The following is a 26,138-nucleotide window of genomic DNA, read 5'->3' on the forward strand; positions in this document are numbered from 1 at the left end:
TGGGGTTATTCTAAGGCTAAGAAGATCAAACGTGTTTTATTTTTTTATTTTAAGGTAATTATCCACTTATGGGTAGTATATTCAATTTCTCCCAATACACCCCCCTGACTCTGGACCTTTCACTTAATTTTCTATGTATTAGAACGTGAACGTGCTCTAATAATGGATTATTATGTGTGTGCAGCTGTGGAATAACAAATGCGGACACTTGTATGCACTAGAACAGCTGAAAATAATTACCAGCTCATACTCCACCCACAGCACTCTCTCGCTCTCTCTCTCTCACACACACACACACACACACAAGTCTCAATCGAACAGGAATCTTTCTCTAAAATAGTCGTGTCCAAGTGCACATTCCTGCAGTGGCCAGGAAAGTTGATCCAGGAGAGGTGGGAGAGTGGGATCTCGATGAGTGACGTCAACCCGCTCCCCTGTCGCCCCCATCTATCTCTCTCTCTCTCTCTCTCTCTCTCTCGCTGTCATTTTCCAGTTTTTCTCTGGGGTTTTAGTGCGCGCTGTGGTCTCAGCAAAGACACTGACAGACAAACAAGAGACACAGAGTGAAGGGGGGAGAGAGAGAGAGAGCGCGCGCGAGAGAGAGAGAGAGAGTGGAGGGGAGGGCTGTGTGTCCCAGCCACACCGCACTTTCCAAACACCACCGCCGTCTCGCCACGTTCATTTCAATGAAGATCTAACGAGCAGAGCAGCACAGACAGACTCCAAGCAGAGAATCTATCATACGCGCTCTCCACGTGCGTGTTTTTCCCCTCCTATCTGCCCCGAAGATCGTTAACGCGCTGGCGGAGGACAACTCACGGAAAGACACGAAACAAAGGAGAAAAGAAGGAGAAGAAGAACCAGAGAACGGATTTCTATCCCCCACGTTGTTTTATTCCCGACACCCTGGACTCGACTGTCATTTCTGGATGTAAAGAAAAGAACTAAAACAAAACTCTCCACTTATCGACAGAACAGATAAAAAAAAGAAAGAAGAGACGCTCAGTTTCAAACTGGCCGCAAAATGGTGATAAGGTAAGAGTGAGTTTTGAGCTTTATGTTGACAGGTATAAAGTGAAGTCGCTGCCGCAGTGATTTCAGGTGTGCGAGTCGTGAAGTTGCTTTAATCGTATTCAGTATTGCTGTAATCCGCTGCTCAACCCCGCACTGGGTTTATTACCTGTGTACTGACCTGAGACCGCTACCGTCCATGTGACAGTAATGGTTTAGAATGGACAGAGGTTGGAATTAAAAAGCGCGCAACCTTGAATAGACACAGCAGCCGCATACGTTCCACGACACAATCAACGCCCATAAACAGGCTTCATTTACATTCAGAGTATTACCAGCACATAAAGTGAACATGCAGATTTGCAGGCGGGGTGTTTATGTGGTTTGTGTTTTGAATGATAAACAAACAAACAAACAAACAAGAAGAAGAAGAAACTGTTCAATTAAATCAGGACGCATCTCTTGCCATACACTTCAGTTAACCGACCTGTTAAAAAACAACAACAACAACAACATAATGGACAATCTCAGCTCAAATATGTTAATGTGCCACTGTTGTGTAAATGCAGTTCATTTAGGTTGAGCGGCATGAAAGCGAATGAGAGGAATTTTCAAAGTGCATACTTGCAACTCTCCAGAGATCCGTCATCTCAGTCCGTCTTATTTTTAGAACACGTTTTATTTTAGCGGGGAATTAAGTTGACTGTGCTTTTTAAAGAGCCCACATATTTAGACAGCAAAACATCAGCGAGGCAGGCACAGATTCTGTCAGTCAGTCACATAACTATTCTGTCAATCAGGTGAAAGTGAACCTTTATTTTCAGTGGAACTGGTCACCCTACCTGTGTTCAGTGTGCAAGTTGAGCCACTAGGGGACTCATTTTCCCCAACCAGTGGGGGAAATGCAGTAGAGAGTGGTTACAAGCCATGAAGAGGGAACCTCATCATCCTGACCCTTTACTTAGGATAAAATACGCATCAGTGTGTTGATTATGGTGACCCAGTGCTTTCTAAAACACTGCTGAGGTAAAAGGAAAGACATTGATTGGATATCACCAATGGAGAAGGGCATATTTGTATAGGGATGTGTGTGTGTGTGTGTGTGTGAGAATGCATACGTATTTGCTCAAGCAATTCCCAGTTTACAGCCAGTAAGCACTCCAGGAGTGCACACCCAAGCACCTTCACTGTCTTACATGTTTTGCAGTTCCCAGCTCAAACAAACCGCACTTAGCCAGTTTTGACACAGCAACAATTAACACTGTCACCACGCGTTCGATTTCCAATTTTGCTGTGGCGACAGCAACACTCAAAAGAGCAGACAAAATGGATATGAACAGAGGGTGCTTCTCGTTTTAAGTGCTGCCATACAAAGTCGTCGAAAGGAGCAAAGTGTCTCTGCAATGAGAAAGCGGCAAAGACACGGTCACCCTGTTTCTTTTCAATCCTCGTCATTCACCTCGTAGAACATTTGAATCGCGTACAATTATGTGTAGCATTGTGTGGGAAAAAAGCGCGATGTAAATATCGCAAAGGTGTGTATTAGTCGACATGAATCGAAAGGGTAAAGGAGTCAAGCTCTTGAGTCTCATTTACGATTGCGTGTACATGTGTGCTTGTGTGAGTGTATGTGCCAAGTATAAAAACAGTTCATGACATGCAAGCCATTAAACTGAAAAATGATATAAGGGTCTTGGAAAGTGCCTATGAGGGAGTATGAGGCCATTTTTTGCGTGCTGGCCGATTTACCTTTTTCTTTAGCCGTCTGTGCCTGAAGCACATTCTGAAATCATTTCCCTCATTTCTGACAGTGTCTAGAAGGGACAACTGGGTATTTCCAAGACTGAATGTTAGTGCGAAGTCTAAAATGTCTTTCAGATGTCCTTTCATATTTGTGTTACTTTTCCAATGCACATTTACACGCGTGTTAGATTTCTGGTCGCTGCTACGGCGGCATCGTGATGGACTGTGGAAGTTTACAGGCTTTTCTTTTCCAAGTTTGTTTAGAACAAGTGCATCTCACCGTCGAGTAGCTCTTACTCGCCAATTTATCTTCATGAGCAGAGAAATTTTTTGTTTTCTGTGTTATCAGTGTGTGTATGTTTAGGCCAGTTCCTTGTGTGTGAGAACTACTTCAGGACTTCAAAGGCCAGGGAGCCTATTACAAATGTGATATGAAAAATCAACACTTACATCACAAAAACTGATTCGTAAACATAAAGACCACAATTACCAGGCGTCATAGTGCTGGACCGGAAGGAGACGGAGTGCCAATAAGTCTGTTAGCAATCACCCCCTCACTGCCTTCCTCTTGTAATGCGGTGGGTGAATTCTAGCATATTTTGTGCCAGAAATTTTCCTTAACTACCCACGGACTATTGAGCTGGCAGCATTGTTGGTTGGCTCATGTGAGAGAAGTTGGAGTTGTGGAGGTCATTTTAGAGGGTAGTGAGGGCTGCGTGTTTTTATCTGTGTTGGTCTGCATACGTACATGAACAAATGTGCATGTGCGGATGCGTTTTGTTTCCCGTGGTTGAGTTTCACCGACCTGTGTGTGTCTGTGCATCGGGGGGCCTGCAGCCAAATGCAAAGCCACTTTGCAGTGGCCAGCTTGATGCATTGTGACAAACGAGAGAGCAGTTTGATTTTGCACAACACTGAGCTGCACCACGACATAATGAAGTGATCATGCTTTTACCCTTGGTTCACTTTGGCCCTGGTCCCGCTGTGTTTTTCCCCTCTATTCAATCGCTTCACTCACTTATTTACTTGGCAAGCATTTCCTCTCGTAACCTCTAGTACTGCATAACTAGCGTCAAGGGTGGGTTGCTTGATAAAAACCACTGCTACGGGGCATTGGTTTTACACATAGGGGAACGCTAGCAGTTTTTATTGATATTCAAGTTGCCACTGGGTTGGAATAATAAGAAGCCTATTTTCACGCCCAGGCAAAATCACCTCTACTGTCCATCACCTTGTCAGGGCAGAAAGCTGAGGCGTAAATATTATCTGGCAGCAGAGGGAGTACAGGGCTATAACTGAGCTTCTTGTTACTCATATTCTCTATTTTTTCACTATTTGTTCTCCATCATTCCTATGTATATATATACACATATATATGTATATATACAGTACATACACATATATATATTTCTTTTTTACCTTTATTTTCTCATGGCAATAAGTCCCCTCTTCACCTCTTTTCATCCCAATTCCTCTGCACATATTTCCCTCAGGGTAATTACTCACAAGTCATTCTTGGGCCTAAAGCACGTGTCACTTACAACATGTTACAACGTAGCATTGGATGCATAAAAGAATGTGTCGCCTTGAGGTTCGGCCTTGCGGCTTCGTGTACAGGGGGAGCACAGATGCGTCAGTAAAAAGAGGACTTTTCCACAGCAGCTGTCCTTTGCTTGCATATTGGATTTCAGGAGTTATGATGGATGCCGAAACCCTGTAGCCAGTTGAGTGGACATGCAGGGATCGGGGTTATACTGGTATGGATTTGGATTGGGGTTCACTGGGACTGGCAGAGGATTGGTATTCTGTCCTTGACCTCAATTTCCGATCATCCCCCCTGTCTAGCTACTAACAGCTTGTCAATTTTAGCAACTTGAGAGAGTAAGAAGAACACCACAGACTGCAAGTAATAAGTAAATCAATAAATAAATACGGCAGTATTGAAAAATATGGTGTTTAAAAGGTGGCTTGACCATAATTTAAGGTCTTAATTTTTATTCTGTTACTCTTGTTGACTTTGGTACGACAAACTTTTTCTCATGCCCTTCCCCTCGTTTAATTTTCCCTCATCTTAATTGTGCCACTGAGGTTCATTTGAATAAGCAGCAGTATGAGGAAATAAAAGCTGGGGGAAGAAATCGATGCGGCGTGTAGCTCTATGCATTCATGCCACACAGCTTTATCAAATTATTTCACAATAGTAGCCACACAAGTGATGGAATTTCAATTAAAGTATGACAGTTTTAGTATTTGTTCATGCTCACAAGAGAGCTAGTGACGGTTGTGTTTCATGGGTTGCGGGCAAGGGAGTGGACAGCAAGGTGTTCTTGTACCGTAGACCTATTTTCCTTTCTACATGGTCTATGTACACACCTCCCTCAGTCACCTCCTTCATCCAAAAGGAATGACTTAGCGGAAGCACTTTTGTTTGTAGGCACTCCGTGATTAGAGCCCGGAACCGAGCGTTGCGATAAAGTTCTTTGTGACAAAAAAAAAAAAATCAAAAACGGAGCATTTAGTTGATAGGCTAAATGCTAAACAATTACGCTACCTGCAGTGCCAAATAGTGGGGTGCAAGAGGTAAGTGGGAAATCTTAGCTCAGACTAGTGGCTAGCTTGTAAACTGGGAAAGAGTGACATATATATGACCCTTTAGGACTGTAAAAGGTTTTGGGGCTGAATTTGTAACACACGCAAGCTCACCAGCACTTCGAGACATGCACACACGCCAAGTATGTAAAGCCTATAAATATGATACAACTAACACTAAGAATAGATAAACAGTGTCTGTTGCTGCCACAGCTCTGCAAATTAATATTCATGCAAATGTCTCTGCATTCACGTTAAATAAAATATTTTGGCTCATAAACACAGTTGATATATTTGATGTCCAGCTGCTAAAGAGTGAAAAAAGTGCATAACAAATGTGTAGTAATTTAGTCGTACAGCAAATGCTCGGATAGGGAATGCTTTTCATAGTGGATGGATTTTCATCATTTTGAAGTCCTTCCCTATATTAAGATGTCTTACAATCAAAGGGAGGAAAGAAGGACAAACGAAAGCCGGGAACCTTTGACATACCGACATTGACAATGTGTCGATATATTTCCTCATGCTCGATTCCCACTTTGGAATTCAGAAGTAAAGTCCTGTATCACTATGAGGTTAGAAGTCAGCGTTCAAATTCTGTGTAACCCCGTCATTCTCTCTCCAGTCAATCTGCAATTATAGCTAGCTGCTTTGAAGAAGCCAGGCGGAACTAAAATGACTTTTCATGTCCTGTATAATGACTGCCATTTGGAAGCTGACATGGGGAGAGGGGATGAGGGAGATAGAGCTATAGAAGAGAGAGTGAAAAGAGGTGGTGGGAGGGGCAGGAGGAGGGAGAAAGGGGGACAATCAGTGGATGAAATGGCTTAGGTCACCTCTGGTTCTGACCAGACTGCTCAAACTAACCAACCAAACATCTTTCCCTTTTGTCATTTCTTAAGCATGAATCTCCAGTGTCTTCCCTTTCGTATGCCGCTAACTTTGGAAACTTTCACCTTCTTCTCCTTCTGTGTCCATCTTCCCTGCTTTTGGTCTCCATTCATTTGCCATCAACAGAGGCTTAGCAGCTTTAAGGCGGATTACAAGATGAATTGCACAGAGAGATGCAGTATATTCTCTTTAGGGTGGGCCACAACTGCCAAAGGCCAGAGTTGAGTGCCTTCACCTGGGCAAGCAGCTGGCTATCTTTTACACTTCCCTTGCTAATGAGGCCAGACAGTTGGGGCTGAAGTTATAGCGCAGGCTGGATGCTGTGTTGATAATCTATTATTTAGACTTGTGGGGAGGCTGGTCTCAAGAATTTCATGCATGTATTTTGCAAAGCAAATGGTACCCAGGGGGATTACAGAGTTCAGTGTGGGAAAGAAATGACCAATTATTAGACATTAATGTGTGTTGCAACCTTTTTTTGACCTTCCTATTTCAAACCTGCCAAGACCAAAAAAGGAAACTTTTGGTTGTTTTTTTTGTCCCTTTCATCATACTAGAAGATATATGCTGCTCATACAGATATGCTTCAGTGGTGCTACCACAGCTGACAACAAAATTTAATGCAGTGCATTCTTGGTTGTTTTCATTCAGAGTTGCTTGTCTTTTTCGGTCCTTCATTTCTTTCCTCATTGTGATATTTTAGGGACAACAGACAAAGGTTATGCTTGCGCCTTCAAACAGCCGACACAGAAGAATGGGTACATCTTTCCCTTCCCTTTTCATGTATATTTTAGGAACTATTTCAGAGGGGTTTCTAAGAGTTGCATCACACTGTTACAGATAACAGTGTACAGGCAGGCCCTGTTTATATTTAGCAAGGCTAGAAAACTATGGTGCACATGATCCCACTAATGTATTTATAGAATAATGCCAGTGTTTAAATTTGAGCATATACTTTTTCTTTTTAAAAAAACCATACATTTCTGAACATGCTTATTAATTCATGTTGAGCATCCATGCAATAGAGAAACACATTGTTCTGGTATCAATCACAAGATTAGAAAACTAGTTTTCTAATTTGGCAATTATCTACATTTGGACCTGTGTATACTCAAATCTACTGGGAGATGAGATGGCAACAGTTAAACATAGAGAGGCAGTTTTAGCCCGAGGTGTTTAAAAGACTCTTAAATGAAGTACATGTAGACTGGCCGAGGATACCACAAATAGCTTGAGTATATAGATAGCATTTATAAGCTACACATACCAAACCACATGAAGTCACCAAGTTATTCGACTCCTCATGTAACACAGATCCACATCATGGTAATTTTATCTTGAGATGCACAACATGGAAAAGACCACTTGGTTAAGAATGAGGCTGCTGGAGTCATGGGTGTCAAGGAGAAATAGAACAGTGTTAGCACAATGGCATTGCACACATTCCTGGCACAATTAACATTTTTTAATGGCATACTGTGCATCTGTATAGCTGTATATATGAAATCTCCCAAACCTACAGGGTGCAGTAAACAAGAATTCCTCTGACTCTTGTTAGGTGTAGGGCAGTGTAACCCTAACTGTCACACTTAATCCTGTACCTATACCCCTACCTTGTCCTTGCATGTGTTCTCACATCAATCCACGCTAAAGAAACATTCCAGGAGAGTTTTAGTATCTTTGTAACAGGACACCATCATGTCTTGTGTGCGTGTGTGTTTGACAATGAGAAAGGGAAAGTTTGTGCGTGGGAATCGGAATGTTTGAGGACAGCCTTCCCCTTTCTTCAATCTCTGAAAGTTTAACACAACAAGCTACTTGAGTTACATGATGTAAGGCAATAAATAAGCCTTAGATTGGGTCTCCAGATTGCAAAGGTTAGGTTTAGGATGACAAAATTGTGGGCTTGTGTGCAAAGACATCCACAGATATAATTATATGACGCCTTTTGCAGGTACGTGACCTGGCCGGACCAAGGGCCTTTCTAGACATGGAGTTGTGAGTGTGAGACTGTGAGACTGTGAGTGTGAGACTGGATGGTTGTTTGTCTGTATGTGGCCCTGTGATGGACAGTGTGTACACAGCCTTTCACACTATGTCAGCTGGAATTGGCACCAGCGCCCCCCTGCGACCCTCATGTGGAGGATAAAGTGGTAGAAGAAGGATGGATAGACGGACAATTATATGATAGAAAGGCATTATATTACAATGAGGGGGTGAGAGAGGAGATGCTAAAATCCCTTTCAGCACACATGCACAGGATATTGAATGGTTTTGGAGGGTGAAAAATAAAGATGAGGCAAAATAATTAAAGCTGAGAAAACAAAAGACATGGAAGGCAGCCTTTCTGAACCTGCTGCCACCACACTAGTCCTAAATTGAGCAGATCTACAAATTAACTTAAATGCACAAATTAATGCTGAGAAGACAACCTGAGGAAAAAAATGTGACAGACACCTTACCACTGTAACCGTGTAGTTAAAACTGAGCTTTAGAATTACTGTGGAATGACTCACTAAGTGCCATAAATTTTTGATGGCTTGCCGCAGGTCTCCACAAGGAAAAGAGTGTCAATTAGAGCAGGTTATATTCTGAAAATATTAAAGTGTTGAATGATGACAATTGCTGCTGATGTTGGCCATTATCTCTCAAGCTTTTAATACTGCAGACGGAGTTGCCTTTTGCCTTAGACGATTTCCAGTCCTGTGACAGTCTAAGTAGAATCTGTGCATGGTTTTCAGTACGGGGCTCTTTCTGTCACAGTCTATAGAAATGTTTTTTTTGTTAGCCATGAAAACGCATTGCAATGCATTGCAATGCATACATTACTCACATACATTACTACGTCACTGTCTTTCCACCTTCGGCTGTTATTTGGAAACTTTCCTCACGCTCTATTGTGCAAGTTCGATTCCACCCCTGGCTAATTGTACTTGATTCCATTGTAAGTCGCTTTGGATAAAAGCGTCTGCTAAATGACATGTAATGTAATGTAATAAGCTTAACACAAAGCTGTGGCTAGCTGCTAGCTATACTACTGTATTGTCCATCAACTTGGACTGCCAGGATTCATAACACACCTGAGAATTAATCGCCATTGTGGTTTCCTTCATACATATTATTGAAACATTTGCAACAATATCTCCAACAGGACCACAAAGGGCAGAGCCCAGCTTAATAAGTATGCAGTGAATGTGATCAACAGTTCAGTCTGTCCTACTTGTGGTTGCCTCTACAGCGACCTTTAAAGAAAAGTTATTTGATGTGAAAGACGCCTGTAAAGTAAAGGATACTGAAGTTCAGTGAAAGGGACAACACGGCATTGTCATAGTTTGTGACCTATCCCATTTGTTTTGAAATGTCACGGTTTCTCTCTGTCAAAATGGCTTTGACTCTTTGTAAGTGATTCCTCCGTCCCTGCCCCTTTTTTTAAAATATCTGCCATCTGCAGTGACGGCATGATGCCACAGCTTCTGTGTCATCAGTGACAAAGCTTGCTCGCTCGCTCGCTCGCTCACTCACTCACGCACACACACACACACACACACACACACACACACACACACACACACACACACACACACACACACACACACACACACACACACACACACACACACACACACACACACACACACACACACTGGAACTAGAAAACAGAGAGCGGAAAGGAAGATAGAGGGGGAGGAAGAGACCTCACTTAATGTCCCAGTGGCCATCATTACCCAGGCATCCTAAGAAATCTCACTAGTTTCTTTGTAACATGTAAAATGTTTATAGTTTATACTTTCATGCCTCAACGTCACCATGAATTACCTCAGTTGGGCTTGTCACAATTTCTGTAGCATCGATTGAGGCATATTTCAAGCAGTCGGAAAAAATAAAGGTTTGGGTGATAATATGCTGATCCAGTAGATATGATACCTGTCCTCAGCAGGCCTTGGATACCACACACTGCAGTAGTCGACTTGAAGGAGCATTCAATTTAACCAAAAATAATATGTCACAATGATAATAATAATAATAATATGACTTCTACTTTATTTTATAGGATAAACAGCCTCATTTTTGCAAGTAACCCGTTCTTTATGACTGAAAGATAAATGCCATGACACATTCAGTTTCCGTGCACCTTTGAGGTTTGGGGTTAGTTTTTGACTTCATTAAATCTAAGGCTAAAAAAAATCTACAGCATCTTTGCATAAAAACACAGTGGGAGAGGTGATTATCTTTGCAAATTAGCTCACTCATTTAGAGCTGTGTGGATGCAGATGCCTCCGTTCAATGGAAGCCTATTATTCCAAACGACTCTCATTAAGCCGTAGTGAAATAAGGCAAGCTGTGGAAGCAGTGAAATAAAATCTTTAAACTGGCTGTGCAGAACTCGGCTGTAGCGTGCTACGCTGTCTTCATTAAGAGCTCTGACGTCAGGAATAAAATGCAGAAAATGACTCAGTGTATGCAGCTGATTTATAGGAGGGTTTTCGGTGTTTGTGCCTGAAGCCGAGGGAACCGATGGTACAGTCTGAGCTTAATGAGTGAGTTTAATAAACAAAAAAAAAACTCAACAATGAGAAGTATGAATCACCTGCTGATGACAAACACTTGAATAACATTCAAGTGACTTTGCTGATTAGTCAAGCTGTGCTGACTTATATAGGCCATAGAAAAAAAAAACTGGACTGCATACTCATTCCTTGGAACTAGACCCTGGTTTACACAGACCATTTGCCAGTTGCGATTTCCTTGTCTGCTAGTTTCCAGTCTGTCTAGTTATTATATTCCATGCAGTACACACACATACTTATGATGCTTTTGTTTTCATGTCGAGGCTTTTTAAAAGTACATTCTACACATGTTGTGTTTGAAACACAGACTGTCTGATGTTAAGAGATGTTAAGTGCAGCAGAGATTTTTTTATACAATTGAAAACAGGTTTGATAAAAGGAAAAATGTTGTTGATGGGTAATGGTTAATATGTTCTTAACAATAGACTGGTAAATACTGTGATTATTTTTGACTATTCAAGGACTATGATGCCCATGAGAAGACAAACACTATTGTGGTAAAACACAACTGAACTATGCACCATTCTCAACTTATTCTTTCCCTGGATCATTTCTAAGTGTTTAACATCAGGGCAGCACATTTGGAGGAATGAAAGAAGATAAGAGATTAGATGGACTATTGTCAAATAAGGAAAAATACTGATGGGTCTCTTCAGCTCCCTGTGGTCTAAACAACACAACATGGGGCTCATTTGAGCTTCCCTTGTCCTTATTTCTTTACAATGTATTTAATACAATAGCAGTAAGTGGATTATTGTAAGACACACACACACACACACACACACACACACACACAGAGCAGACAGAGTGCTCTTCTTAGAGATACCCAGTTTATTACTGCCGTATGATAACTTCTGTCCATGGATTCATGTGCTGTTTGGCTCGGGCCTTAAACATCAGTAGCCTGTATAAGATGATGGACTGTACACATTAAAATTCGATCTCCTGCATCACTACATCCAGTGCTGGTCAGGCCGGCAACTATAAATTGCTGGCCATTATTTTCGATTAACCACACTGACATCGTGGCCCATCACATTTCTTCCCATTTTTACCCCCTGACACAGTGATGCCATATTCCCTGCGATGTTTCATTTTAGATTGTCCCAAAGCATGATAACACAGACCAGCAAACCTTGGGACACAAGCCAATGGGCAATCTTATTAATGGCAGAGCTGCGATAACCGTAGTTGTCTACCCCCTCAGTCGGTATCTTGATCTTCAGGCACATACTTTCCCGGGCCGCAAGAGTAGAGGTGTCATGGTGGGTGCAAAAGGGTGAGGACATGGCTGTTTATCATTAATATGCTGAGGAACTTTCTTATTTCTTGCATCCCAAACAGAGCAAATGGAGAATAAATGGAATGCCTCAGAGTAACACACAAAATGGAAAAACTCCAGAAAAAATTGGTCTCAAATTCAGATGCACAACATACTTTAGCTCATCCCAAGAGGAGCAGATATATAACACTACATTTTCATAATTACGGTCACTTTTTTGTCTTCACTGTTCAGCATTCACAAGTCTAATCTTAATCTTAAATATAGTTAGTGACATTTGATATGCAAAATGAGTTCCTGAGTGCAAAACAGTAAGTGAATCCATGAAAGCAATCTGACTGCTAAGCTTTTGTATTGACAGAAACAAATTGTTGTGTCTTTGCGTAACGTCCTTTCCTTATTTCTTATTGAGTTTATTGGTAATCAATACCCCTTTTTTATCCGCTGGCATGTGACACTGAGGCCATGACCCTAAGGGGGGACCATTTGACAGTGGAGTGGGTCAGTTAGGATTAGCTGTCGTTTGTTTATGCCTAGACGGATAGGAAAGTCACACTTTCACCTCGGTGAGAGGAAGGCATGACAATGAAAATTATTAATTTCTGACCTGATCCCATTTTTACAGCTTTTTTTTTTATAGTGACTGCAATGCTTACAACAAGATAGTTATTATCTTTTGTATTTTGGTGTCTTGCTCTCTGCAGCTCTTGCCTTGTGTCCAGTTCTCTTTTAAAGTAGACCTCCTCAAAGAGCAGTGTATGTCCCTGTCAAGTAATGGACACTGTGCCAGTTTGGTTGTCAGTCAAAACTTCTTAGCGGGATCCTGTCATCTGGTGTTTCTATACACATGCTGCTGATTCAGACACTTTTTTTTTAGTAGTTTTTCTTTTTTTTCTGGGAAAATGGGGCCTGGCCTCCTAGTGGAGGTCAGAGCAGTTGACCCTACCCTGGCGAGCTCACAGTCTGCATTCAATGAGTTTATTCAGCCCCACTCAGTAGAACAGCAGGGTGTGACCCGGGTCGATATGGCATTGCCAGCGCTTCCATTGAGATGTCCCGGGCCCATTTAGAGGTGCTGATCAAGAGTTCCGGATGTTTCTGATTTACTGCTGAGCTTCTATATATGCAACAGTCAACTCATCCTGCGAAAATATGGTTTGTTTTCCTTTTCTGGAAATGTGTGATTCAGTGGAGCTGGCAGGAGGAAAGCTTTGCTACTCAGCCCAAATGACTAAAATATGGCTCAAGTCAAACTCACAGTATATGAACATAATTTGAGATACAGTATGTTTTTTTTGTGTGTGTGTTATTTTTGAGTCTGGTACAAAGTAGAACAAAGGGGAGAGAGAGAAGAGGATATCTGGCAAATGAAAAACAATTAGGCCAGGTGCCAGACTCAAGTCAAGCATGTGAGCTCAATAAAGCACACTGCATCGATTTGTGAGTTATTCATTATTTGTTTTGGATGTAGGGAAAGTTCTTTGCAAAAAAAAAAGGCCAACTCTTCAGACTAAGAAATAAATGGTGTAACAGATCGTCAATGGCCACAGAATATGATGGTAAATTGCCTGATATGGATTAATTTTTTTTCGATGCCACGCCCCCATTCTCATGAGCTGTTATGCTTAAAGCAAGACCAAGCGCTCTCCAGAGTATTGGATTTTTGCGCAGCCTGCTTTCAGGTGTGAAAATGAGGATTTATTTTGTCCTGCTGCTTGAGCGATGCTTACAAGAGAACATGGATTCAAGTAGATAAATAGATGTGGAGAACGACATACATCACGGTGGGTTTAATATCGCTCATGACAACAAACAGCCTTGTCGGTGGTAACATGCAAGCATCGCCCAAATGCTAAAATGGCAGCTTTGTTTACTGCATTCGAAATAAATGGCTGAGGCCCCGCTGTCACTCACAGATGGCACTTCCTTTGAGAAAAAAATACTGCAGAGCCAGTGATTCGTTATAATGCGTTGGCATGGTGGCAGCCATTTTGCACAAGCTCCAGAGGCACTGATCGTCACAGAGAGGCGTTGGCATTGTCTTGGCACCAGCCCGACCCCGGGCTCTGAGTAGTAACTGATAGCCAAAGCTGGAGCTTGTCAGGCCTGACGTTTATCACTTTTGACATCTGTCCACACCCCTCAACACTGACCTTGGGATCTCTTTTTCTCAGTTACTCCACTGTCCAAAATCTCTCTCCCCCTATGTCCTCATTTGGCTCAGTTTCCGTGTGTGTCATTTTGAGGCTATCGTTTACCCCTTTAGACCTTGCTTTGTGGTCGGACATAACTTGCAAAGTGATGTTCAAATACTGACAAGCAGCATGCCTTATTTGGATTTATGCTTTGGTGCAGTTTTGATCAGATGTACTTACTGGCTATAATTCTACCACATCTATTAAGTCAATGTCTTTTGATTGATTGATGATAGAAATGTATTTCTCAATTACAACCTTGGAAACACATGATAACAGGGATGTTTTGCAAGCATTAAATTAAAGAAAGCAAGACAAAGAATGCTCTTTGTCCTTTTTTTAAATTCTTGTGTTAACTTGAAAGTGATTTCCTCTTGCAGATGGAATGAATCGTAAATCTTGCCTTTTTTTATGTTCGCGCCAACAAGACAAAAGAACAAAAAGGGGTAAAAAAACAAGCTGCCACACACAGTCTAACACTGACAGGCTGGCAGGAAATTTCTGACACGATGTGTGGTGAGGGAGCGCTGCTGCTGCCAGAGTTTGACAGTCTAAAGAAAGGGTCAGGGTGGCAAGCATATCCAGACACACACATGTCCATTTGTCATCCTGAATCAATTTGTTTCACAGATGAAAAGAAAAATGTGTTTTTTTTTAACTCACATTCACTGGGTAAAAGATTAAAAGCTAATCATTTCATCCTCCTATCTTTCAAGGGGGTCCTGTAAATGTTTGTGTATTTGTTGTCTAACATTGACATCTATGCTGCTTGCAGTCTAGATTATTTCTGTGACTGAATCCACACATTGGTTATATTTGCAGCTTTGACTTTTCTGTGTTTCACTGCACATCATTTTACATTATGCTAGAGTGACTAGTCAACAGCCTTCACCCCTGGCCTCCCTTATGAGGTAATTAAGCCCCTGGATGTTTGTTTAGCTGTCTGCATGTGTGTCCTGTATAAAGCAGAGGGGGCATATGTTCTTCCTACCATAAACCCATTGAAACAGCGGGGCATGAGTGGTTAGGAGGTCGACTGTGTGTGCATGTGTGTCAGTGTGTGCTCTCATTAGGCAGGCAGAAGTGTATTAGCCTCACTGGGCAACAGCCAGCTGGGAGCATCTGGAGTTGTCTTTCATACTCGCAAACTTCCCCACTACACATGTACTTGTCCACACGCACACAGAATTAGAAAAGATATCTTTAGAACAGCAGTGCGATAAGAGAGTATAGGTCAGGCATGACGGGTCATATGGACAGCTATTTAAGTCTACCTCATTTTAAGCCTCCCTCACATCATAGCTCCGACCTATGTTTTCGGTTGGATTCCTTGTTAAAGAGTAATGGTGCCCGTCTTTCAAGATAGGAATGCCAACACAAGACAAAGGAGAAATCCATCTATTCCCAGCTGCTTCTTTACTCCCAAACATGCTTTAAAGCTGCCCTGAAGGACCAAACTAATTCAATTTTAAGTGGATACTATTGCTAAAATAATCTGCAAAAGCCTCTTGAAGTCACGTGTATTGTAAGTCCTCCACTATTCACCAAACTTTTGAACCAGTGCAGCTGCCTGACGCAAACGCTCTTGTTCACACCAGTCACATACACTCAGCTCTTACTACATTTTTTTATATGTCCAACAGAGATTCCTGTGCAGCTGAACACTCACTACTACAGACGCTACATCACTTCCTGTATGTCATCCAAATATATTAAAAGCAATTGTGCTGCTGCTTGCTGTATAGTAAAAAAAAATCAGTGACTGAAACTGAACTGAAATAGTGTTTCTATGTGCTATTGATTAGCTGGTTAGGCCATGAAAAACCATGGGCAAGACAGTCACTGAGCCCCTTCCTCTGACTTAATATGCTCCTTTTCCCCTCTTCCTTGTAATCCACTCTTGTACTGTATTTGTCGTCTTTATTCCTCTGCTATTCTTGCGTGTTTCACTATTTTGCATTCAGAGTAAAAGCCCCTGCAAGCTGCTTGCTGAGTTAGATCACAGAAACACGGCTGTTCACAGTCAAGGGATGCTTCTTTTATTAGCTGTCAGTAGGCTGAACTGGTAGGACAGTAAGAGGCAGAGAGAGAGTGGGTGGCAAGAGGAAGAGGAGCGCAGTGGCAGAGGAGGGCACAGATTTCCCAGCTGTTAGACCTCAAGCTCTACAAACCTGTCAGTGATTAACTAGATCAGCGGTAACATACACAGAGGCGAGAGAAGACCGCTGACAAAAATGTATAAAGATGGTTCTTTTCACTAGTTGCACATGATCTACCAGAGTCCTAAAGTTTTTCACACTGCACTCCTGGAATGTCCAGTGGGATATGGCACAAGCCAGCAGGCGTGCAATGCCTTAATACCCCTACAAATCCCCGTCTCCTGCCTCACATCCCTTTTATTTTTCCCCACCATCTCACAAACCCATGCCGTCATCGAGTCTGTGGAGTAATGTTTTACAAGTCCACCAGCAGTCTTGGGGGGCCCGAAGGACCTGCATGTAAAATTATATTTCTGGCCATATAAATAGACCTCCATTGTGCCATTTTTACAATATTACTTTCATTAAGATTGCAGTGATGTTGTCTTGTCTTTGTTGTGCATCTGCTGTCTGAATTCAATTGTAACCACAGAGGAAACAAAGCCACTCCAAAAAGTGTCAGTGATAAGAGCAGCACAGAGTGCTCCCGTTCTGTATGATTAAATTTATTGTGACAGGCAAGCTTGCTGTATTTTGGCGAAACATGTTGCTGTGGGAACCCATTAAGTTCACAGTTCCTGAACAAAAGAGCCTAACATGAGAAAAAAAAGGGTCTTCAGCAGGTCTTTGCCTTAAGTCCCTTTTACTCTCAAAGTACTGAAGATGTCTGTATTGTATTTGCATATTTATTAGAAATTGGTGCCACAGTGATTAAGTTAACTGGGAGCCAGTTCTGCAGAGTGTGGATAATGAAATCATATAAAATGTGAAAGTCAAAGGACATTTTCTCAAAAATATATCTGTCAGCACTGTTAGCAGAATTAGTAAACTCTGAATTCAGCAAAAAATGATTACTATATGGTGTCAGAAGATTTAGTAGTGCAGTGATTAGTGTTGCACGATGTTAACATTATCCATAACATAGTAGACTTTTGCATGTTAGCAGTGGAACATTTTGCACAAGCAAAGACAAAGAAAGAAAAAACAAAGACCTGGGGAACTAATAAATCCACAGCACAGGGACTAAGGAAATATATTTTCACCAGACATTCATGTTGTGTTTATTAAACATGGAGCCAATATGGACTTTATTACTAAGTGCTTGAGACCAATGTAGCTCAGTTGCCCCAGACAAGTAATTAGAGTTCACACTGAGGCCTGACTCTAAAATACAGTCATTATCCTAGCAAAAAATACAACCTTTCCAGGTCACATCACTTTGTTTGCAGCAGTAAAACAAGTTTATTTCTGCATTGAGCCACCATTATAGTAGCCCCAATCCACTTGCCCACATTTTATTGAGCACATAGTGATTGGGGGCGACTGAGAGATCCAATAAAAATGTGGTAACACAATTGACTCAACACAAGCAACTGTCTGACATTTTTCTGTGTGGCATTTGTCCTCTTATAGTATCATTTTATATACTAGTGTGTGCGATACATGTGCAGAATCATTTTCATCATCCTCATTTAAAAAGTGCTTTAAGAGAGAAACCCCAAACCAAGGCACCAAAACCTTTACAACCCCCTTAAGAGCTAATCAGCCATCTTGCAATGAAACACTTGAGTTTATATTGGCCCTTCTCGCACAATAGTCCCAATGTATGCGTGTTGTTAATCTCAAAGGTCTTGGCAAGAATAAAACTCATCCTGTTGCTGTCTTGGTGATTACAGAAAAAAGGTCATAAATCCAAGAAGGCAGAAATTAGTAGCAAAGTATTTTTGGAAACTGTGGGCAGGACTGTGGACAGATGTTTCTCAGAACAATGAGACAACATCCCTGCAAAAAACTGCCCTTGGAATGTGAGATCAGCCATGAATTTCCTTTCAACTTGACTTTCATTCTGCAAAACTTCTAAATCAGCTAAATGTGATGTCTAACCAGTTTTCAGGGACACAGTTTGCAACGGGCCATATGGGACAGATCGGTTTTAGGTTGGAAAAAACATGATACACACACAAGTCACGCAGTGATTTGTTGAGCTTATTTTAAATCATTGTAATGTGGAGTAGTTTAACAGAGGTTTCAATTGTTTTGCTAAGACATGGACACACAGATATTTGCATAATTAATGTAGCCAGCAATAGGTCTTTGTCAAAGTATGTAAATAATGACAGACGTTCCAATATTTTAAACAGATGTTACTATATTCTAACATTAAGCATTTGGTGACTCATCACATATGGAGCATAAACAGCTTGATACATTTGAAATGCAATTAAGTGTCCTGTCCTAATTTTTACTAAGAGGTATCACTTGAATGGGTGACCTGCTACTCAATTTCAGCACGCAGGAGACAACGGTTGTACTTTCAAAGACTTCATCGAATACATCATTGTAGGGGAGGATGACCCCGCTCATATGTACACAACACTATTGGCACCATCACAAGTAATTTCCTCAGCTCTTGACATTTGACCCATCCTTAGGGCTGTGTTTTTATTGAAGGCATCGTGCCACATTCTCAAATGTCTGTCCAAAGCCTCCTTCGAGGGACACACCATTATTTGCCAGGAAAATATGCTGCTTAAGCTACTGATTGTGAATCCACCCCTGTGCCTAGCATGCGTTCCTGTCTGTGCATGTCTATCATTGTCTTCTCAGACCTCTGGAGTTTTATGCACACTGCTCATTAGCCAGACAATGGCCACATACCATGAAATGCTGTTATGGGCAATGTGTCAGAAAACCCTTGGGATGAAAGACAGGAGGTTGGCAGCAGAAAGCTGCGTGCACAGAAGAAGCGGGGGACAGAGCAAAAGGACAGAGAGGTAAATGCAAAGGGAATGACAGGTAGAGTCCATGGATGACTTGAAAACAAAAGAATGCGTGTGACAAATGAGGAGGGGTCTCTATGTTATTCAATGAAACAACCTGTCCTTCCAAACACTGACATTACAAGCAAGCCCAGTGAGTCGAACTGCCCTGACCTCTCATGCTTGTGAGACCTAGCAGGATGTGGCAGTGCCGCTCCATATATCCACGAGCCACACAAGTGCAACTGCAGCTGAGGCACTAGCTCCATCCAGTGTATGCTGGCTCCCCTCCCCTTACATCACCACGTCTGGAGGCGGAAGGTGGGGAGGGGTACAAGATTAATGATGGTGCTAAGCGTGTATTTATCATCCAGCTGGAGAGTAATGCGACACCTTTCTAATCTGAATATATTTCATTGGGCTGTTATGGCACTCAGCCCTGAGCTCCATGTATGTGTGTGTGTTAGTGTGCTTGTACCTCTGTGCGTCATTGGAAGTGTATTTGAATGTTAATCATATCTGAAAGAGTTTGAGCGTGAGAATGCGTATGCTTGTAGAGGCACGAGAGCACTGTGATAGAAACCAGCCGCCGTAATCATTCGCACTATCTACCCTAACAAAACATCTTGTGGTAATTAAGTAAAGATGAAGTTCCTCTATACAGCACGTAGGGGCCATGCCACACAAGATCCTCTCTTCTGATTTTCAGCTTCCTTATCAAGTGAACAGATTTCTATCCTCTTCTCCTTCTCACTCGCAACTACTAGTGTTTTTGCACTCAGCAAGAATCAAGATGGATGTCTCCTTTACAGAGATGGGGAGATATGGAATGTGGAAGATGAGGCTTGATAGTGCTCACATTGGGCCTCCCATTAGATTGGCCCCACCGTCACCACGGCTGTCAGACCTACAGATAAACTTTGGAGCTGATACGGCCTGGTTCAGAGAATACTAGGAACTCAGGTTGCATCCAAACTGCTCCATTTCTGTTCAAAAACACACAAGTTCTGCTGCAAATATGCCTGCTGTCCACATTACCCTGATATCTGTTGTCTTTCAAAAACTCTTGGGCCATGTTGTGGTATGATGGGAAAAAATTTCTTACTGATTTATTCTTATCAGCCACGACTCGACTGTCAGCTGTGTCAATTAGTTTCACCTTGTTGTCAGTCAAATAAAGGAAATAAGTGCAATTTCCAGCATTGTTGTTTCTCGTGAGTAGGACTTCCTTAAACTAAGCATAACTGCACAGGAAAAAATGCATCTTTCTGTTGACATGGACATGTCCATGCCGAGTGTACATGAATCGTGAGGTGAATGGAGAAAAAACATATTTGCAAAGCTTAGTTGCACCAGGGAAGATTCAAATGAACCCTGGTTGCAGCAGTATTAATTGTTTGTTCACAAAGTGCAGTTATAGGAGCCTTATATGGCATTTTCATCTTTAGTATTCAAACAGTGGAGCATACAAGCTTACAGTATCCTACTCAACAATCACAGCAGTGACAAGGCCATCTAAAGTTAATGCTGGAGGGGAGTAAATAGCCAGGCTTTCTTGCACAAAGAGGTTTTCACTCTCACTTTCACTGTGATTATGTGTCTTGCTGTCTATACTTTAGTGTATTGTGAGGAGACACAGTTAGACAATATATATATATATATATATATATATATACATATATTCGTTTAAATAGATTTGCAAAAGGCATCCTACCCAATGACTTCACTCTCCATCACCCCATGCTTACATGGAAGTCATCCCACATTTAGCCTTGGCTATATAAACAGTGATCAAGAGTATTTAGCGGAAGCTGTGCACAGAGGGATGCAGCAGTGGTCTGTTGTCCCCTCACAACGCTGCCATTTTTTTCATTTGAGGCCATCCCTCAGACAAAAAAAAGGATGATATGGTAACAGCTGGATTCATTGATGTCTTTTCATGTAGCCCAAGAATGCACTAATTTTGAAAGAAATACTGGATTCACATTTGTGTTTTCATTGGTGGCCCAGGCACTGATTTATCAGATCTGTGTTTATTTCCCAGCTAGTGCAGGAATCTTATTTTCACGTCAAAAAAAGAATAATAGGTCAGATGGCAGAGCACCGCTGACTGACTCATGATGTTTCAGTGTCATTGCAGCCCTGAGCATATTTGGCCAGACTTCAACAACATTACCCACCATAGTGCTCTTATGTATCCCCAGAGGGAGGGACAGTTTATCTGTAACATTTAGCAGCTGGTGTCTTCCCCAAAGACCCTGGAAGCCCCCAGCTAGTGTTGCCACTTCAGATGCTAGTCATTTAGCAAACAAGTCAATCATGTGAAAGGCATCCGCCAACGTCCCTAGTGATCCCAGATATAGAGATGATGGAGCAAAGTAGAGTCCTGCTAGGTCATGGATATGAGGTCAAATCGATCATCAGCAATCTATCTGTGTCTAGCGGATATTGTTAAATTACCGTTGAAATGATTTGTAGTCACAAAAATGAAGGGCCCTTATTGTCATCAAGAGTCCATCTCTATTCAGTCCCTGTCAGATCAGGACTGTGTATTGTGCACAAACGCCTACAATTATGATCTAAACTAAGAACATGCTACAGATGCCCATACATTGAAAAGGCGAGCGCGAGTTTGATTATTACAAAAGTTCTGTCGTTATCTTTGATCAGCCACAAATAACCGTAAAACAAATGAAATGCAGGACAGATTAATAGTATACTTTCTTCACTGTACTGGTCTCAGTCGCTTTCAACTATTCAACCTCCCTGCTGGATTTTCAGTTTGGTACCAAAAATCACAATGAATAGTTGTATTACCCTCGCTTTGTCTTGATTTCCTTGTCTTCTATAGGGACAGACACATGCACTGTAACAGTATGAGTTATATTAGGATATTGAACTGTGCACACACAAATGTATTTACTATTGGATCCAATTAGCTTTGTAGTGCCTTCCTTTTTACAATGTGAAGCAGAGCCCAGTGCTCTCTAATCTCCTCAGTTGTTTTTTTTTTTCTGTTTTTGTCTGGCATGGATGATACCCAAAAATAGAAGATGGAACAACTGATGCAGAATTTAGATTGTATTAAAAAGCAGTGTACACATCATTACATGTTTTCATTGGCTAAAAAAAAATGGTAAATGCCAAGTAGATCACGTGTAACAATTTATTTATTTATTTTTTAAATCAAGTGAATAGAGGATGATAAAAGTTGCATTAAAATATGATATAAGCACTGCAAAAGGGAGTCATCTTGTTGTCCGTTTCTGTTCATTAATGAAGTGATTCCAACTGTGCATACAGTGAGCAAAAGGTTATATAAGCTGGGTTGGAAACACAATCTATGCAAGCACTATCATTTTGGAACAGACAGTACCACTTTCCCAAATGTAGGGGGGCCCCTGGAGCAGATCCGTTGTGTTTAACATATTATCTTCTTCTAATAACAGCTTTTAATAGCTTTTGGCAGGTGAGTTTATAGTGGATTTACTTAGACAATTATGTCCAAACAAAAACAAGAATGAAAAAAAAGCTAGGGACACACAGGCAAAGAGGGTAACCCTTGGATTCAAGGTTACAGCTGTGGTTCCAAAATGCTCACACAGGCACATGCACACCTACATGTACATGTATCATCACCTACCCAACCACATGCACACATGCACACACAGATAAATATGTCTCTATCCCCGTAGTGCCCTCCTTGGCAAAATCTCAGTGCCACTCTCTTAATGAAATGCTCAATTAGGGTCTTTAAATAGGTAATTATGCAGTGCCTAATCCCCTAGCTCCTAGGCCCTATCTCATTTAGATGACACTTGGGCAGGCAAAGTGGGAGGGGTAGGCACTGGGGCCGTAGTTTCTGTCATCAAAGCCCCACTGTGGTGGCACAGGCGGCCCTGTTAATGATAAGTCACATCCAGGCAGTCAGTCAACAGCGACTCCCAGTGAGGGCCACTGACAGCAATGTCAAGCTTGACAGTGTCTTAATCATGTTTGTGAGTGTTTGGGGGTGGAGTGTATTTGGTTGGGGGAGCTTGTTTTAAGGTTTCTAAGAATGTGTTAGATGTAGATGAGGCTAGTTTGTATGATGTGGGTTAAAATGCAGTTCTCTGATGATTACCGAGTTGCATGTATATGAAACGAGGCGAGAGGGAGAATAAATCGTTTCCAAATGTCAAACTTTGTGTTTTGCTCGATGCTGGGAAACAGAAACAGTTCTGATTCCCTGTACTGGCATTTGTTTGAAGGTGGCATTTGATTTGAGTTTCAGTCTCCAAACAGCAGCTCGATAGGGAGACGTATGCATTCATTTTCAGTAGAATAATAAACGGTCCTGTTCATATACTACAGTATAACATTACTGATGGATAACTGCTCGTTTGGTTGCTATGAAGCGATGGCAAGCGTTTTTCTTGGTGAAATGACAAAAGGGGGAATTGTTGCTTGTGCCTTAGGGTGAGCCATAGCTTTTCCTTGCTGAAGTTGCACAAGCAGTCTTGCTGCATTTCATGAGAACAATAGCTTTCAAGGGCATTCAAGAACAAAAATGTACATTTTTCAAAAATCTATTTATCACATCAAAGTGCTCCATAAACTTTGGTGATTTGCAATATTGACACACCATTCTTGAATGATAGCTACCTAGCCCTACCTAGCGTGTCCTTCAACAGTTTAATCATGATATAGATGGAAAAGCAGAAACACAATTCCACATTTATCTGTGTATTCAGTAAAATATCTCATATCTGTGATAATATTATTTGTTCCACTGCATTCCCTGTTGGCAGTGATGCATTCTTATGCAAAACGCTTTGGTAAGATACTGGTTTAAATGCCACACGCCTGCTCTTTTAGTTGTTGACTTTCTTGTCAAATATGAGTCATGGCAAAAAAATAAATAAAAAAAGGCATCAGTGCCCATTCGAAATCAGGAACTGTTGGACTAGCCTGACTGTCTTTTCATAAAAGTGATAATGCATAGAATTCACACCAATTACTGCAGCAAACTCACATGGATTGAAGCTAAGGGTTTTTATGAGGGGTGCGCTTCATCCACTGTATCACCTTAGGTAAAAGATCACATTCTGGTTACTGGGCTAACTGAAGAAAGATTCACCCACTGCTGCCTTAGTGCACTACGGCACAGCAACCATAATGTGGCATCACATTTGTGCTCAGGGTATATCGAGGCAAATTACCATTTAGATAATGAAAGACATTTGGCATTTTAATTATTTCGGTGCCCTATGAGTGTAGCATGTATGCCCAAAGCGCCATGTACGACTAAGTAGTGCATTAAAATACCAAGTGGCTTGGCCCGCGTACAAGAGCCACTAAAATGTCGGTAGCACACAATGCACCTTGGTGTTCAATTGTTTCAAGCAGATAAGAAGACATATTGTTACTGACTTGTGCCATACGTATTAGGGGACATCAATTCCCATGGCGGTGTTTTTCAGTTATTTTCAAGACTGATGTTCATGCCATGTTGGGGAGTGGCAGTGGAATGCTGTTTTGACTATTTGAGGACTCTGTGCTTTCCATAAAACTACATGAGCTCAGGCTGGGAACAACCTCCCTCTCACTCTCCTTCCTCTCTCTAATTTTCTGTGCCTCACGGAAGTAAGATTAATTCATCCTCCCACAGACCGTTGCTGTGTTGGGGGTAGATGTCAAAGTGCCAGGACCATGTGGTGCAAAGGGTATGCATGCTTATGGTGTTCTTGTATCTATTTGTGCACAAGAATCCCTGAGTTTACATGTGAGTGCGTGTGTAGGAGTTGTTTGATTAAGGCAGCATCCATTTAATTGGATCCAGACTTGATGCTGAGGTTGTGCTTTTGAGATAGTGTAGAGTTTACTCAAGCGCTGTTTCTTATTCTTTCATTTTTTTCACCTGCTGTCACCTTTCCATTCCCTTCACTTCAGGAAACAATACCGAGCTCAAGTGGCTTTGCCAAGAATCCTCTCTTGTTCAGCAGTGCCTACTTTTTCTCTCCATCCCTCATTCCTGTCTTCAATCTCTCTCACAGTGACTGTGTAAGACGAACAAGCACAGACGGCGTGAGAAAAGCTGGCAGTGAGACACATTCCCTTGCTTCCCCTCCCTCAGTATCCACCTCTCCTGCTCTCTACCCAACAGTGCACACCTCTCTCCCTCCTAGCATCCTCTCCCCTCAGCAACTTCTCCATCCCCTCATTTCTCACCCCACCTCTCTGCCTCTCTGCCTCGTTGCTTCCCTTATCCATTATATTTCCACCCCTCTGCTCCACCCCCTCTCACTCCCTCTTCCTTTTTTCTGGTTCATAATATGTAACATGATTTAGCCCTCCCCTGTTCATGCAGCGTAAATTTAATCCCAGACATTCCAGGTTGGCTGCTGCTGCCGTGCCTTCCATTTTTCTCATTTTCTCCACGATCCTGACACACTCTCTGCTCCCAACACAATAGACTCCTGAAGATTCAGCCTGTTTGTATGATAAGTTCTTTTCCCTATACTAAATGCTGATTTGCAAGGTCAAGCACGACCCAAGTGGAACATGCTTGTATTATAGAAGCCGCCCACACTGCGACAAGTAAACATAGCACAAGAGACGGGTTCCCAAGAAGCCAGCAATCATTTGAATAGTTTACACAGCTCTCCCAAAGGCTGATTGTACTCTCATATGGTTTCAGTGCCCATTGAAAAGGCATTAGTGGCATCTATTAGAGTTCAATAGGAAATGTGTTCCCGTGTCATCAAGGTCAAAAGAGGTGGTTCAAACATGAAGACAAAGATGAAAAATGTTGCTGTAGTGTTTTGCTTCCCCCCCCTCCCCCGTCTAAATTCCCCAGTGTGCCCATGCTTACCCAATAGCTTCATAACCTTGTGTGTGTGCTTGTTTGTAAATTGCTTGTG

At 41.8% G+C, this 26,138-nt stretch overlaps 1 protein-coding gene across 34 annotated transcripts in view; it reads left to right on the forward strand.

Annotated features, from left to right (window-relative positions):
- Nucleotides 1-26,138, forward strand: part of LOC122766725 (receptor-type tyrosine-protein phosphatase delta-like) — a 315,856-nt gene that overhangs the window by 194,735 nt on the left and 94,983 nt on the right. Inside the window, exon 1 of one of the 34 annotated variants that reach the window (XM_044021824.1) lies at nucleotides 605-1,035. The exons of the other annotated variants lie outside the window; for them this stretch is intronic. The gene's annotated coding sequence lies outside the window, so the exon portion shown is untranslated. Of the gene's footprint in view, nucleotides 1-604; nucleotides 1,036-26,138 lie in introns of those variants that run through there. 34 annotated transcript variants of the gene reach the window in all.

The sequence above is a fragment of the Solea senegalensis genome, linkage group LG3 (assembly GCF_019176455.1).
Source record: "Solea senegalensis isolate Sse05_10M linkage group LG3, IFAPA_SoseM_1, whole genome shotgun sequence".
NCBI classification, from domain to species: Eukaryota; Metazoa; Chordata; class Actinopteri; order Pleuronectiformes; family Soleidae; genus Solea; species Solea senegalensis.